The sequence below is a fragment of the Serinus canaria genome, chromosome 2 (genome assembly GCF_022539315.1).
Source record: "Serinus canaria isolate serCan28SL12 chromosome 2, serCan2020, whole genome shotgun sequence".
Taxonomy (NCBI): Eukaryota; Metazoa; Chordata; class Aves; order Passeriformes; family Fringillidae; genus Serinus; species Serinus canaria.
The window spans coordinates 43,415,078-43,430,677 of record NC_066315.1 but is presented as its reverse complement, the minus strand read 5'-3'; the positions used below and the strand labels follow the sequence as shown (position 1 = coordinate 43,430,677).

General features: G+C 39.9%; 1 protein-coding gene across 2 annotated transcripts in view; it reads left to right on the top strand.

Moving 5' to 3' along the window:
* Positions 1 to 15,600, top strand: part of CPNE4 (copine 4) — a 226,138-nt gene that overhangs the window by 73,259 nt on the left and 137,279 nt on the right. The window lies entirely within an intron of this gene.

The following is a 15,600-nucleotide window of genomic DNA, read 5'->3' as shown; positions in this document are numbered from 1 at the left end:
AATTACAATGCAGAATGGCATTTGCCTAAGGAGGAGGGTGTTTTCCTACTGCTCTGCCGTTGTCATTTTGTGGAGGTTTTTACTCACCTGTAAGTGTGACAGTTCAGAGGTGATGAAATGCGTCTTGCAGGACAGACAGACATGCAGGAGGGGTCAGGCTCTTCTGTTGCTGGGGGCCTTATGACTCTGAACAGTGGTGCAGGATGGTTGCAGGTCCTGAGGCCAGGGAGGATCAAGGCCAGCTAACACAACCAGCAGCTATGAAATGTCACCTCTTTTGGGTAACAACCTCTCTTCCTGCTTCTAGGGTGCTACCTATAGAAAAATAACCATTGGGTGCTACGAAAGGTGCATGCTTTGGTACATCAGCACTGTCTGGAGTTAAGCTGATCAACAGGTGTGGTGTTCACCTAGTGGCATCCACTCTGCTGAAGCCTCTACACAGCTGGGAGCTAGTAAGTGTACAGATGGAATGACCCAAGCAGCCTGGTGTTTGGAATTGCAAGGAAAGGAAAATCGAGGACTACGGTCAGTTAAGCAGTTAATTGGAGCAGCTGATGGTGGCAAACTTGGGCTTCCTGCCCTTTTATTATACTGTACTTATGCTGCTGTGGTTTCTTACCTATCAACTGGAATTCAGATTTGCAAATAAATACCCATTTAAACTAATCTAAGGGAAAATATACAATTAGTGGGTGAGGTTTTGTGAGGTTCAACAAGGCCAAGGTTCTGCATGTGGGTTGGGGCAGTTCCTGGTGTCAGCACAGGCTGGGGATGAGCTGATAGAGACCAATCCTGTGCAGAAAGACCTGGGGTGCTGGGGGGTGAGAGGCTGGACATGAGCCAGCAGTGTGTGCTCAAGGTGAGGTTCAACAGGACCAACTGTACTCTGGACTGCACAACAAGAAACGTGGCCAGTGGGGTGAGGAAGGTGATTCTCCCCCTCTGTGTTGCTCTGATGAGATCCCACCTGGAGATCTGAGTCCAGCTCTGGAGTTCTCAGTACAGGAAAGATAGGGATTGTGTTTCCCCAGACACACCACCTCTTCTTTACCATGTGTATTATTTAAAAACTTTGGATTACCACGGCCACTGCTCACACACTGGAGGTGCTGTGAGAAGAGAGGGAAGGGAGGGAGTGGAGCAGCTGCATCTTCAGTGCAAATCCAGAGCATTACAGCTGCTTCTTTTGTGCTGAAAGAGCTTGAGAAAGCATCTTTGACAGTTTGTCAAAGATGTATAATCTGTGTGATATAAAGTCAGCTGCTTTTGTTTTATAAGGGTAGAGTGCTTCTCTGGACTCCTAGTTCTGAGGCTTGGTTTAACCAAGCAGGCTGCAGTAATGTGGGTAGCAAACTTCTGGGCTTCTGGTCCAGTGCCTTGTTGCCATTAGTCACACCATGTGTAGCTCTGGCTGTTTAGAAATCCTAACTGCTGTTTGCACAGTGTCTTACCAAGAGGATGCATAAATCTGATAAACTCTCAGTCCCCTAGGAAATGAGAGTAATGGATGCTTTACGTTTACATTGCTATACTGGTATTCGTCAAATTGACTCCTGTTTGGCTTTCAAATCCTTAATTTGGGTTTTATACTTGGTTGCTATTAAATACCCTTTTATCACCCCAGCAATACTGTCAGACCGATTTCTCACTTGTCTTCCTCTTACTGGCATGGAAAGATAAGTTCACTGATCTATTTATCGTTCCTACTTGAACAGTTTCCCAGGATGTGTTCTCTGGAAAACAGCCAATTCATGGTACAATGCTGTAACTACGGGAGTCTAAATGAATATGAAACAAAATTCTACCAGATTATGTTTCCTGGTGTAGGAGATTCCTGCTACAAGCAGAATTTTAATGGTTCACATTCAAAGGCATCTGTGTTTCTAGATTACTGCAACGGCTGCACCTCAGTGCCTGTGCCCCTGTTCTAAGTTGCTTTGTGACAAATGTGTAGTCCAGAGTTTTATGAAAACAGACCAGAGGTCAGGAGAAATTATTACTAAGTCTTCTTTCAGTGCATTTCACCAACCTCATCACTGTCATATCTAACAGTATGGAAAGGCAAAGGCCAACTTAATAACAAAGGGCAGCTAATGAAGAAAAAGGATGTTTTGAGTCCCACAGAAAAAGATTCCATGAAATACATCGCTTTTCTTAATGCCCAGCTTTAATTTCATGACACAATGACTATCTACTTTCAAAATTATTTTTCTTTCTCCACTTTGTGTGGAGAAAGCAGGAGAGAATATATCCATAAGGTCACAAAACAGCGTAAATTTAGAACTGTCGGACAATGTACCTATTCTAAAACAAAAACAAAATCAACAACTCATGTTTTTTGAAGCTACCATTGCTATTTTAGGTTCCAAGGACCGATTTATTCTTTACAGACTACAGCTTTGTAAGGCAAAGGATGGGCAAATTCAGCTCCTACTTGTCTGGTGTTCAAGTTGAGCAAGATTTAGCAATAGCTGGCACCTTTGCCCAGAACTGACTTTAGCTTTGCCTTTTCATTCTCACCTGACAGAGCATTATGCTTTCCTGTGGTCTGCACTTCCCTCTGCCTTTGCTGTTCTCAGTGGCAGCTATTCAATTTCCAGTTTGACAAGATGAACACCACCTGGGTTAGATATTAGCGCTTCTGTGCTGAGGAGGCGTCACAGTTCAGTTCACCACGGTGCTTTTCACTCTTCTCAGCCCACCAGGAATGCAAACAGCACACTCCTCTGTTAACAAAATCACCACTGGGACTATAAACACCTTCTCGTGCTTCCATGCTAAGAGCTTCTTCTCAGCTGCTTCTGATTTTGCCAAACTGCTTCTGTTTGGGTTGCCATGCTACAAGATAGGTATAAGCCTGCTGGGGAATTATTTTGTGTGAAATTTTGGACAGATCCCCAGACCAATGTTCAGGATCAGACCTGAGCCACACACCATGGTGTTAGCTGCACCAGCCTCAACACAGTGACTTTACCTACAGCTCTGCCCTCATCAAACCTTCTGCTAGGGAGAACCAATTATGCAGTATGCTGTTCTGCCTGTCTTCAAAGATGCTTTTGATTTTCTGGGTAGGGGCAATGCCTCCCCCCAGCAGTTTGGTGAAAGGAATGCTTATTGCTGTCTCTGGGCAAATGTGCCCTTATAAACTAATAAGCAAAACTTATAAACATGTTCTAAACAGTAAACTAATTTTAGTCAAGATTTATTAGATTTTAGTGGATAATCTTGTGGATAATCTAAGATAGAGAACTTAAATATACAGCCTACAAACCCCCAAGAAATTGTTAATGCTGCTTTGAGAGCCCAGTTTGAATAATCCACAGCGAATGAGATAAAGGGTCACACATTGAACAACCAGAAGAAAAGAAGAAGACAGCTGTTCATTAAGGGAACATCTTCTATTCTGTGTGCTGAATGATGCAAAGGTTAGGTTAAAAAAACAAGTATGTGGACATGTAATTGAGGGCTGCATTACAAAGGATGTAGACAAAAGGGCAAAATTAGGGTTGTACAGGCAACCTTGAGAAGCAGAGAAGTCTGTTTCATCTAGTAACTTCAATAATGCTTTTCTAATGCAAGGCTTGTGTGTGTCTATTTAAGCTGTGTGACAGCGCTACATAAACAAAATTAATATGCAATAACATTATTACACATCATGAAATGCTGAGCATTATTTGTGGTGTGCTCCCATCACACCAGGTGATGGCTTACTGGCCTCTCCAGAGGGGATGGTTAGAAATCTATCTCTGCCACAAATATTAAATGGAACTATATTCAATCTTGGGATAAATCCCTCTCCTGCAAACACAGGATTCCTGACTTCTGTGGCTTGAGGCATCATCTTTGGAACTAAGAACTGAAAAATTACTTTCCAAATGGGTTTAAATTGTTGTATTTTCCCCTTATCTGTTGTATTCTTAGTACTGGATTCAGGAAGATGTGTTCTCTTTCAAGCAAATGTTGCCTATTTGCACACTTTGTAGAGTGGTATTTAAGAACACAAAAATAAGAATCTGAAGAATGTGTGATATGATAATGGATGTTTTCTTATTATGTACCTCACACCATCAGCAAACAGACTTCAGTGTAGGGAGAAAACAAACTTAATACAATTTTATTTTTCTTCTGATGAGTATTGTCCAAATTCTGTCTTTTTTTTTTATTTATTTTTTGCATTTTCCATTCAGAAGTGGCTTTATTGCTTTAGACATTTAGACACTTAAAAATTGCTTCTGCACAATTTCCAGGCAGTCATTAAATAGCAATAGAATATCAAATTAACCTTAAAATAGCCCTCAAACTGATTTAGGAAGTCAGAAACTGTTTGAGAGACATGCATTAAAATGCAGTGGCCTTGTATTTTTGTGCAGAAAAGGAGTATTTCAAGAAATTATATTTTTAGTAAGGTTTTAAACCTACTTTTTCTGTCTTTTTTTATCTGTATCCTTCATATGTACAATTTTTGCAAACTCTTTTGTTTCTAATTATTTGGAATTATTTCTTCAGCATGAGAGAAAGAGTAAGAGAAAGAATGGCATAACCAGAATTAATTTTTTGACTTAAAAGTGAAGGACCTTACCCTTTACTCTGTACAGTCTGATTGCCATTGTGCTGCATGCAGTGGCATTTCCTTGATTTAAAAGCTTAGCTTCTCACACCACATGGCATAGTTTAGGCTTCCTAAACATCTGAGCTTCCCAGGTGAGTAAAAATTAAGCAGTAAAAATAGAAGCAGCATTTAGGAGAAATAATTCTTGAGAGCCATGGATGTGATTGGGAAACACCGAGTGGGATTTTGGTTATGTTTTGGCTTTTATTGCAGGACATCTTATGGATGCTCTAAGATCTTTTCTTAAAATTTACTAGCTTGAGCCATACCATTTAAATTCTCATTTCATGGTGGGTAACTGAAAGCTGGGATCCACTTGTGGAAGCAGTGGTTCATGGCAGGGAAGGGGGAGCTTCTCATTGAGTGCACTGCTCTTTGATCAGAAATATCACAGCTCCGAGACTGAGCACCACTCTCAAACTGCTTTATTTATTGATTGTGGCAATTATTCCCCAGTTATGTACTTAAGGCTTGCTTCTGCATGTTTTGGGAAACAAAGTTTGGTCACTGTTACTGAGCCAGTCGTAGGTGTGTAAAAATCAGCATCAGAAGCAGTGGTGTTAAAACCTTCACATTGTGTCCACAGGTTTCATCTCACCTCACCTGGTGTTGTTCTTGTACTGCCATGCTTGTCCCTCCCCAGCACTGCCAGCACACTGCTGGGCCCTGCACTGCAGCGTTTTCTATTTCCTTGTCCTGGTTTTTTGTGTGTGGTATTTTTTCTCCTACACTTTGATGAGAGTGGTACCATTTGGATGCTGAATCTTAGTGTTATCTCCTGAATGAAGGCAGTGCATTTCATTTGTATGAAAATATTTTCAGTGGGATTAACCATCAAGGGCTTAGCCACTTTGGACAAATTGCCTAAACTCTGTTAGAATATTAGATTAAAAAGCATTAAAAAATGCTGCTTATGGCACAAATGACATACGTGGATGAATGTTCCATTCACTTCTTTTCAGTACAATATCAACCTCTTCAGTGTCTTGCATATTCAGCAGGTGTGCTCCTTGACTGATTACTCTCTTACTTTGGAGATTCCTCAGCAGTCTAATGAAAATGTAAATGCACATCTTCAGCAGTTTAAACTAGCATAGCTTCCCTGCAGCAAGCAGAGTCAGGCCATTTTCCATCAGCTGAGGAGCAGCCTTGGAATATCAGCAAGTTACAGAGTGGGAAGCTTTGTAGTTTCACTGGTATATGAAGGGCATCCATAATGTAATTACTTCCAACTCCAGGTTCCCCAAATGGCTTCATCTCAGAAAATGGAGAGGATGCTGATCATTCTTTTAAACCTCAGCTGGTAAGATTTATTGGTGAAGTCTTGCTTTTGAGCAGAGTGCAACTACCTGACTAATTACTGCAACTCTTTCTTCATAGATCTGCCCGAGAGGGAAATCAGCAGAAGCTTTGCTTAGCTCCATGATTTCTTTTCTCATCCAGTAGCCTGCTGGGAAAATTTGGGCTCTTGTCCACTTACTGTCAAAAGTCTTTTCTTCTCTGATAAAATGCATCTTGTGACTTGAAAAGAAAAATTGTCTTTCAGACTTTCTTGAGAAATAATTCAGAAAGAACAGAAGTGCAATGAGAACTTGACCAAAGGGCTGCCTTTTGAGGCTGAAAGTGGATTGCTAATATCTTTAGATCACTGCAGGCAGAAGCTTCTGCACTCTCAGGCAGTGCTGGCTGGCTCAGGAAGCAGAAACAGCAATCCAGCAGATGGTGTGAGCTCCCTGGTAACTGAGTGTTTTATTCATCCCAGTACTTACCTGTTGCCTGTGTCTAATGAAATTTCCCTCTCTGACTGTGTCTGATTCTTAAATGAAACCTAATCTGCCGCTCTCTGACACACAAAACGTGCTTTGACTGTAGCAGTAAGAATCACTAAAATACCCAGCACTGCCTGGTTTAGCCTTAGTTGTATTGTAAAGAAAGCACTTCTCTTTGCAGGGCTGTTGTGCCTGTTCCTTCCACATTCTGGTAAGGACAGAGGGATGTCTAATAGTTTAGACATGAGTTTAGACATGAAACTGAGTACTTTCTAAAAGTCATCCAGGTTTGGCTCTGTTCTGGATACCTTGCAAAGGATCCTTTTGTCTGTCCTTCTCAGAACCTGAAAGGTCCTAAGGCCATGTTCTCTTTCTGTGCTCTAAAAGCTGATTTATCTCTCACCTGTACCTCAAGACCTTCCATGATGGAAATGCCAGAGCTTCCCCAGGCATCCTGTTCTAGCACTGTTTCTCTTAAAGTTCATTTTATTCTACTTTCCATTACATCTAGCCTTAGGGGGTTTTGTGCAGTTTCAGCACTTAAATCCTCTGAGCATGAAGACTGTTTCCCCTTCTTTTTGAAGTAGCTGCTGCTCATAAATTTTTGTCAGTCTTTTTAAGACAGTAAGCCCAGTTTTTTCAGTCTTTGTCTTCCAGAGCTGTGATCAATCTTCACTGTTCTGCCTGTGAGCTTGCTTCAGGTGGTCATCCCTGTTTTGAAATGCAATGCAGCAAACTGAGCAGTTGCTCCAGCACCTTTTTGAATTTGAGTGGAAAGATTTGCTTTGTACATCCCATAAGCCCTACCTCTCCTCAAACACTGCTGTAAAATTGTTTTAGTCTTCCCAACAGTGTGATGAAACTGTTGTCATGTGTACATTTCTGATCTACAGATTGTCTTCCCTGTAGCCATGTGTTTCCTCACTTGCAGTGATACACCTAATTATTGCTGCAGAGGTGTAGAACATTTTATTGCTCACAAGCAGCACATGCAACTCAGCCTATTCTCCACTTTGCTGAGAAATTTTGAAGTCCTGCTTTCCAATATACCTAAAGTCCCTCACAGCTGAGTGCTCCTTAACAAATATTTTTTTGCCATCTTTCAGTTCATTAAGAGAAATGTTCCATTTGTCCACAGTTAGGACATTTCCCTGTGGAATATCATTGAATGCATGCATCTCTCTTTACTTATGATGAGCCAAGTATGTTTTCTTAATAGCCTTTTCCAAACATTTCTAGACCATTCTAATATTTCCACCTTGTTTTACAGAATTTCACATGAAATCAAAGTCAGAACCATTAATAAAGTAATAGGACAGCTACAGTTTTTCTCTATTCCCTGAAGGCCATTATCTTGTCATAGAAGAAAATTAGATTGGTTTGATGAGTCTTCTTCCTGACAAATTCATGCTGTCTGTTACTCATCTTCTTGGGTTCTTTTTTAGGAATTTACAAGTAGTTTGATTATTTTTTCTTTTACAGTTCATGGAATTGATGCTAAGGTGTTGGATTTACAGGTTTGTGGCTCCTCCTTTAATTGTTTGCCATTTTGCAGTTTCTGGTAACTCAGTGTACCCCAGAGGATTTCCAAGATAAATGCCAGCAGCTCATCCAGCAGCTCTTAAAAAAAAGCCAGACCAAACAGAAAATGTCTAATTTACCAAGGTATTCTTTAATCCTTTTATTTCCTGATTCAAGTCTGACATCTCACCATCTATTGCTGATACTGAGTATGAGAGCTAATTGATGTTAAATAAAAGGATGGTGCAAAAAAGGCATTCCAATTTCAGCTTTCTGACATTGCTAAGTGATATTGCTAAGCAAGGTTCCACTAAGTAGCAGACAGATCCTTTTGTTGGCTTTCTTCTTGTATTAAAATACTTACTGACACTTTCTTGTTATTCCTGATGCTTTGTTAATTGCATCTATGGCGTTATCTTGCCTGGCTTTGGAAAGTGTCAGCTCATACTGTACTTTTTACCTGTCCTCAACAGACTGACCTGGTGCTTTTCTAACACCTGAATTAGAGGTACAGCATGTGCTCAATTCATTATCAAATCTGTCCTCTAGCTATGGATGCTGTCTTACCTCCACCAAGAGGAGGATTTGTATGTCTGCCATTATTGTGCTTTCTCTGAGGAAATGCCACTCTTTACCACCCTTTTCCTTGACACCAGCATTCCTAGGGAGCTAGGAAGTAGTCACACCTCCCTGTGTGCTGCAACTTGCCTTTCTGAATGTCATTGCTTTTTAATTTGCTGTACCCATCTTCCTAAGCCAAATATTTTGAACTCTGTTGTAGTCCTTTATGGCTTTGTTTGAGTAAAGAAGAAAACACAGAGGTACAAACATCACCATTTAAGCCAGGCTATTCTTATTTTGGAGGTGTACTAATTCTCTGAGGCTTTCCTCAGCCTTCCTTCATCTTTGTGGGTTCAAGGGTAAAAATCACTGGCTGGAGCATTAAGGTCAGAACCTAAAACCCTTGTTCATTCAGAGCCTTGTTCATTCAGAGCAGTCAGTGACATCAAGATGTCCCAAACTCTGAAAACCACTGGGATTACATTCCTACGAGTGCTGTGCATACCACAGAGTGACTGCTGTATTGGCTACTTTCCTCTTCACTGACATCAAGCTATTTTAAAATAAAGCAAAAATCATTAGTTCTCACCTCAATCTTTTCTCAATTAGAGAAGTTAACTTATCTGTATCCAAAAACACCACAAGCTTGCTTTGAAATTTTGGGAAATGTGTAACTGTAATAACTTAAAAATAGGCTTTGAAATTTCATTTTCTCTTTTGGCAGTGTTGGTTGCCATGGAGTTCAAGTAATAGGTTGTGATGTTTAACACTGAATTAATTACTACTTCTCACTCACAGAGAACATCTAATTATACATATTCATGGAGAATGGTGCTTGGCATTCCTGAGAGAGAAAATATCTTTTTTTATATTGTATATACATACTTTTGTAACCAGATGGGATCTAGTAAAAGCATAATCATATAGTACTTTTTACCAGTGTTTGTAAATGTTTCCTAGTTTACCAAAATTTAGTTTTAAATATTGTTTTAAAATAATTTCCTTATAATATGAATATTTATATTCAATGAGTACAAGCATTTACTGCTAAGGTACCAAAAAGTTTAAATGCATTTATAGATTGAATGAATACATGGGACAACACACACTTTTTTTTTTTTTTTCAATGTTGAACCTGTTTTCTCCTTAGCATATGTATTTGCATTTATCTTCTAAGAAAAGTCATGTGAATGGCAAATGTAAGTGGAAGGAATGATGAGAATCCTTGCTGCCTTTATGTCAGCTGATTTAACCTTTTCAAGTTCTCTATAGAAAATAATCTGATGCTTAGAGATAGATTTGTTGCTTTCAGATGAAAAGTCACATTTTAGGATGGATGCCCTACTGTCTTTGGCTTCGGTGGGCTAAAATGAAAATCATCCTAGACAAATCAAATTGATTATCTGCTTCTGTCTGATAATCATCTGTAAAAGGCTTTGGTGAAAACTGAACAAATAACATTAATTAAGTGTTACTGATGTTAACAGAGCAGAAAGACTGAGGTGTTAAATCACCTGTGTTCTGTTAGCTGTCTCTAGTGTATTCTGATTTTTAAGAGTGATCATCTGGGCTGTGCTATTTTTTTAATGCAAAAACTGTGAAATTGGAGGTTGCACAAGTAACAGTCTTTTTCTTACTATAAAGCCTTAGTCTTTCCTGTTCTGACCATTATTCTGGTTGAAATTAATGACATCTGTGCTGTCTTTTTTCATTCCTCTAGTGGCAATAGCATGCTCATGGTAGGGTTTTTTGAAGACTTTTACTTTTCCACTGATAAACAGTAAGGCATTTGGCTACATTATCATATGTTAAGGCAATCGACTATAGGTGCAAGGGAAAAGTAATGTGCTGTTCGTGGTTTTACATTCTTTGAGCAGTTAGGGTAATTCTGAATTAGTTTTATTGTGCAGAGAACGATTAGGTACGACTGAAGTGTTTTCCTGTACCAGAATTTGTTTCCTTTTCTGTTTTTCTGGCAGGCAAAAAACATTGACAAATAAAGTGGGTTAAAATGTCAAGAATGAAATAGTGATACATGAAAAATTTTGAAGGGTGCTTACATTAATGTGAAAATGTCTCCAAGAATTATTTCAAGAAGAAAGAAAATAATAAATGTGCAATAAATTAGACAATTAGTACCCTGAAAGTTACTAAAATATTTGTGTGCTTGAAACAGCAAGTGTCAGCAGTTGGCAACCAACCATTTTATTTTTCCCCATGGCTTCTCATAAGAAACCCCAAATAAACAAACAAACAGAAAAACCCCCCACAACACAAGAGGATGAGATTGAACTGAGTTTGCTAATCTTATTCTGTTGGCTTCATAAGTTTTATATCGGAATTTCTGATCCCTTGTGTCATCACTGCATGTGACACTACTTGGACTTTCAGCTAGCCTGGAGTCTGGATTTGATTGCTTTCTTGAAAATCTGACATTCAAAATAGTTTTCCTTCAGAACTGTTGCACCTTCAGCAGTTTTCAGTGACAATAATAAGCTCCATGTTATACTTTCTTCAGTCTTTTTCACACAGACTAATTTGCTGTCTTGTGTTTGAGTGACAAAGATGAGGCAGAAACAGAATAACGAGACAGAAACAATGGTTATGACAGAGTGCTCCATAGTGAAGGTTCAGAGTATGTTTCATCCTCTTGTTGCAAGGAGTGTAGGACTGGGGTGATGAAAATTCAGTGCTGCTAATCATGATACTGAAATTAAGTGTAAAGAGAGACTAGTGCACTTGTAGTGGTAACTCGTGAACTTCTGAGAAGTACAATATTCTGTTTTGTTTGGGCAAAGAAGCTATATCCATCCCCCAGAAATTGAAGGAAGTCTCTACAATCCCTTACAAGTTTGATTGTGTATCCAAAGCACAACTTTTATACTGCTTTGTAACACTAAGCAGCACCATCACCTCCAAGGATGGCTTGGATTGGCACGGTGTGTGGTTAAAATAATAAATATAGAAATGGGTTTTGACTCTGCCAGTCTTAGGATTTCTCAGCACTTGCCATTCCCATCCTTCTTGTCTTACGCTGAATGCATTTCACTGTCTGTCGCTATTGCAGCTTTAAGGCTGCATGTCTTTGGTACCTGATGTTCTGGAAAAAGTAAATCTGTCAGCTGTACATTTTTGATCTGGCCATGTTTCTGTGAAAAAAATGTATGCCAAGCTTGCTCTCATGAGTCACACTAGGAATTGTAACACAGGAGGCATTTCTCGTCTCTCACATTTGAAAACTCAGTTCTCTCTGTGTTGGCACTCTAGGAAAAAAGCTGTGTTTCAGCTCCTCTTCCCTCTTGGGGTCATGATACGTACATTCTTCCATGGATTTCCCTGGCCTTCTGCTCTTTCAGTGTTTCAGTGTTGTTTTCTGGCATTAAGTATTAACATACACAATTCATTAAAGCAAAGCTCCTTTTTTACCTTTTCGTAGGAACTCTGAACATCCTCTCCTTGCTGCTCCTGCACACACACTCTGTGTTTGTCCTGGCTCCCACTGTTCAAACTAGCATGGCTCTAAAAAGGAGCTTAATGTCTCCTCAGACTTAACAGCTATGGTGCCACAACTTCAACAATTATTTTTCTCAGTTGCTGCACCACCATGGTCCAAGCCACTGAAGTGAATTTGGATGAAAATGGGGTGATTTAAATGGGAAGGTGAGTTGGAAATGTCACTGTTTTCCCTAGCAAGAGAGTTGCCAGCAGTTCAAGTGATTACATACTGCATCCATAATGATGCCTTGGACAACTCCAGTTTCTGTCAGCAAGGGAGCTGACGTTGCAGGTGTGATGTTGGCAGTAGATGTGTGTGGAGCTGCTCCAGGAGTTTGGTGTTATGGCTCCCTATGGGAAGACAAAACATCCTTCCTCTCTCATAGAGAGTGCCAGAATCTGCCCCGCCTTTGGGTAGCTTTCAAGGAGTTTCTGGCTTTGATAATAATCGGTAACAAAATTTGCACTTTAGCCGCTCAGCTTAATCTGTGTTATTCTTTGGTCTCTATAGATTTTGATTCACCTGCATATTGATATAAATTTTTCACATTTTAAGGTGTGCCTGCATCAACTTTATGAAGCTTGTTTCAATCACTGAGATGAATATACACTGTAAAACTACCCTGATCTTATTAATATTTTAAAGTGATGTCAGATTTCAAATTAAATGTCACTTGGCTGTATTAAAAAGAATGGAATCCAGCCAACCTGAAAGTTGTCATTAGTTTCCAAAATGCATTTAGGAAGACGAATATATGTTAGAAAATAAAAAGCATAATTAGAAGAGGAGCTCTGAAAAAGAGAGTTGTATTTAATATTTAAACAATAAGTAGTACAGTAATAACATTTTCTGCCACAGACATACTTTTACTGCATATTAATGAAATTAAAATTACATCACAGTCAGATAATTTCCTTCCAACTCTGTACACTTAAAATCAAGAGCAAATCCTGCTGATTAATGTTGGTAAAAGAAAATCTTTGTGTGAAAAGTATTGCAGTAGGGCAGAGTTATGCAACAATGATGGGTTGTGTTTACCCTGCACTATTTTTCTTTTTGCAGGCTTTTCTCTCCCATCCTAGTATTAACTCAACTGGAAGTCTTACTACTAATTTAAGGAGACATTGCAGATAAAAGCATTCTCTTCCTTAAGGGGACGTACCTTCATATGAGTTTTTACTGTGCAGTGCAATGCCCCCAGCATCATGTACATTTTGGCACAAAACCACAGTTTTTGGGGTAACACAGCCTTTGCATCTGCCTGGAATTAGGGTAAGAATGACAGCCTTGTTTCAGAGAAGCTTTTTGCTTCTCTCAAAGGGAATGCAGTATGATTCACATTAAAAAGTTATAATTCGGGTTGACGTTTTCATCAGATGGGATTTGACATGAGCCTTGGGCCTAGGAAATCCCAGGCTTCTTTGGAGCTCTGAGCTTGGGTGATAGGTCTCCACTTGGAGGGCTTCAGCAGCAAAGCACTGTGGCTGGCAGTATGCTTAATTTTTATAGTAATTTCAGGATATAATTTTTTAGTTTGCTTTGGGTTTTAGTGATGTCCAGAGTAAAATGAATATGGCAATCTCCAGTGCCAAAACACCTTCCTGGACCTTACCTCCCTCCACTTAGGTTGTACTGTGAAATTCAGAGACAACCCTACTTTAACCACCCCCAGGGTATTTCAGCCTTTTGTGAATTGCTTTCCTACAAAATATTGCTGTAATCAGCCATTTATTGAGAGAAACCTTTTTGTCATTTCTGAATCCTCCAAAGGTCTTCTGATTCTCTCTAGCTCCACTTGCCGCAAGTGTGATAGTATCTACTCACCATTTTGCTGTATTCCTAAAAGAATTTCTTTTTTTAAGAGCCATGCCAGATAGACTTAAATATTACCCTGAAGGAAGTTCAGTTTGGGGAGTGGCCCTCCAGTGGGTTTTGGCTTCTTCTCTCATTTTGCTGCTAGCCAACTGTTAGAGCTGGGATAATTTGCTCATTTTTCCTGTCTTATGGTACATAGCTGCCAGTTCTGTTCAACTAGCCTGTAATATGGAGACATACAGGTTTAAAACAGATTGGATTAAGAAGCAAGGTAGCCACCCAAGCCAATGAGCCCCACTGCTTCAGAACAACACTACAGATTTCAGATCTGAGCTGATACCCATCTCAGATTGGGTACCCAATAGGTTGGAGGGTGGAGTGTTGGGTCTGTGTACTGCCCTCATTTTCCAGTGTAAATGAGACTCATTTTTCAGTCCTACTCTCCCTGACAGCTTTTCTGGCTTAGCAGCAATAGCTTTAATCTGCAGGGAATGACAGGGACTTCAGCATGCACTAGCAACTCAGACCTGCTCTTGAATCTCTTCTCCATGGTGCTGGCTGCAGGTACAGCTCACTCCATTGCAGTCAAGTCTGGGTCTCATCCTCTCAGAGAGAGAGCTGACCATCACCCACCTGCCTCGGCTTGTGGAGCTCTGTGGCCTGAAGGGGAGGGGGGAAAAAAGCTTTTATGATGTGAAAGTTTGTAGAAATCAGTCCCCTGAATAGGCTACCCTTCTCTGCAGCTTCTCTGACCCTTTGGCACTTGGAAATTCTTCACTGGTATGGAACCTTAGGTGGTCATTGCAGGCTTGAACACTCAGGGCTGCAGCCAATGCATTACAGAAGGACTCCTGACCAGGGCCTGGCATGGAATTCTTTTGATCAAAATAATCTTTGAAAGCTGAAGATTAGAGGTTTGGCTCTTGGGGCATGCTGTGTTTGCTCATGTAGGGGCTATGAACCCTTCCCCATCCTGTGGATATGTTGTCTTAAAATAAAGTCACAACCATTTTTCCTTGCCTGCTCTTGAAATCAGTGATCTGTGGCATGCTACTGTTCAGGGAACATTCACTAAATGTGCTAATACAGTATTTAAATTATTGAGTACTAGAAAGTGCCAGGTCAGAGAGCCTGTGTGACATGAGACAGAAGCTACTCTGAACTGGCTTTATTAGACTTTAATGGAACAGCAGGTGCCACACAGAATAATGCATATGATCTATGTGCTTGGAAATGTCCAGTTTTAATGTGGAAAGGCTACAACTTCTGCAGCTTCACCTCCCTGCCAGTTTTTGCCTTCAGGTCTGAGAATATGGTATCACCATCTCTTTGAGTCTCGGGTCATCCAGCAGGTATTCAGTGCCACTGACAGCTCTAGGAAGAGATGAAATAAATATTTCATCTTCAATTTATTAAAAAGTAATGCAGTTTGTAAGAGAGTTCTGGAAGGTGCTCAGCCGTGCTGGAGTGAAATCTGTGATTCCAAATCAGACTTTTTTGATTGGTTTGATTTGGCGTTTGAGAAGAGAAAAGCTCAGAGAAAACTGTGAGCACCTGTTCTGCACATCTGGCCAAAATTCACACTCCTGAAATATTTCAGAGGTTTTTGTTTGGGATCAGAGATCTTTTTCAGGGTATACATTTTTTTGATACATCTCTGCTCTTGCTATCTGTAGTGTTTGATTTATGGAATCTCTGCAAAGTTTTATGGGGTTCTTAGATTAGAGGTTATTTGAAGGAAAAAAGCATGCAGAGAACTATAAAATTATGAAACTGATTTAACTTCTATCTGAATGAAAGTACCTCATGTTTTTAATTATTTAGTT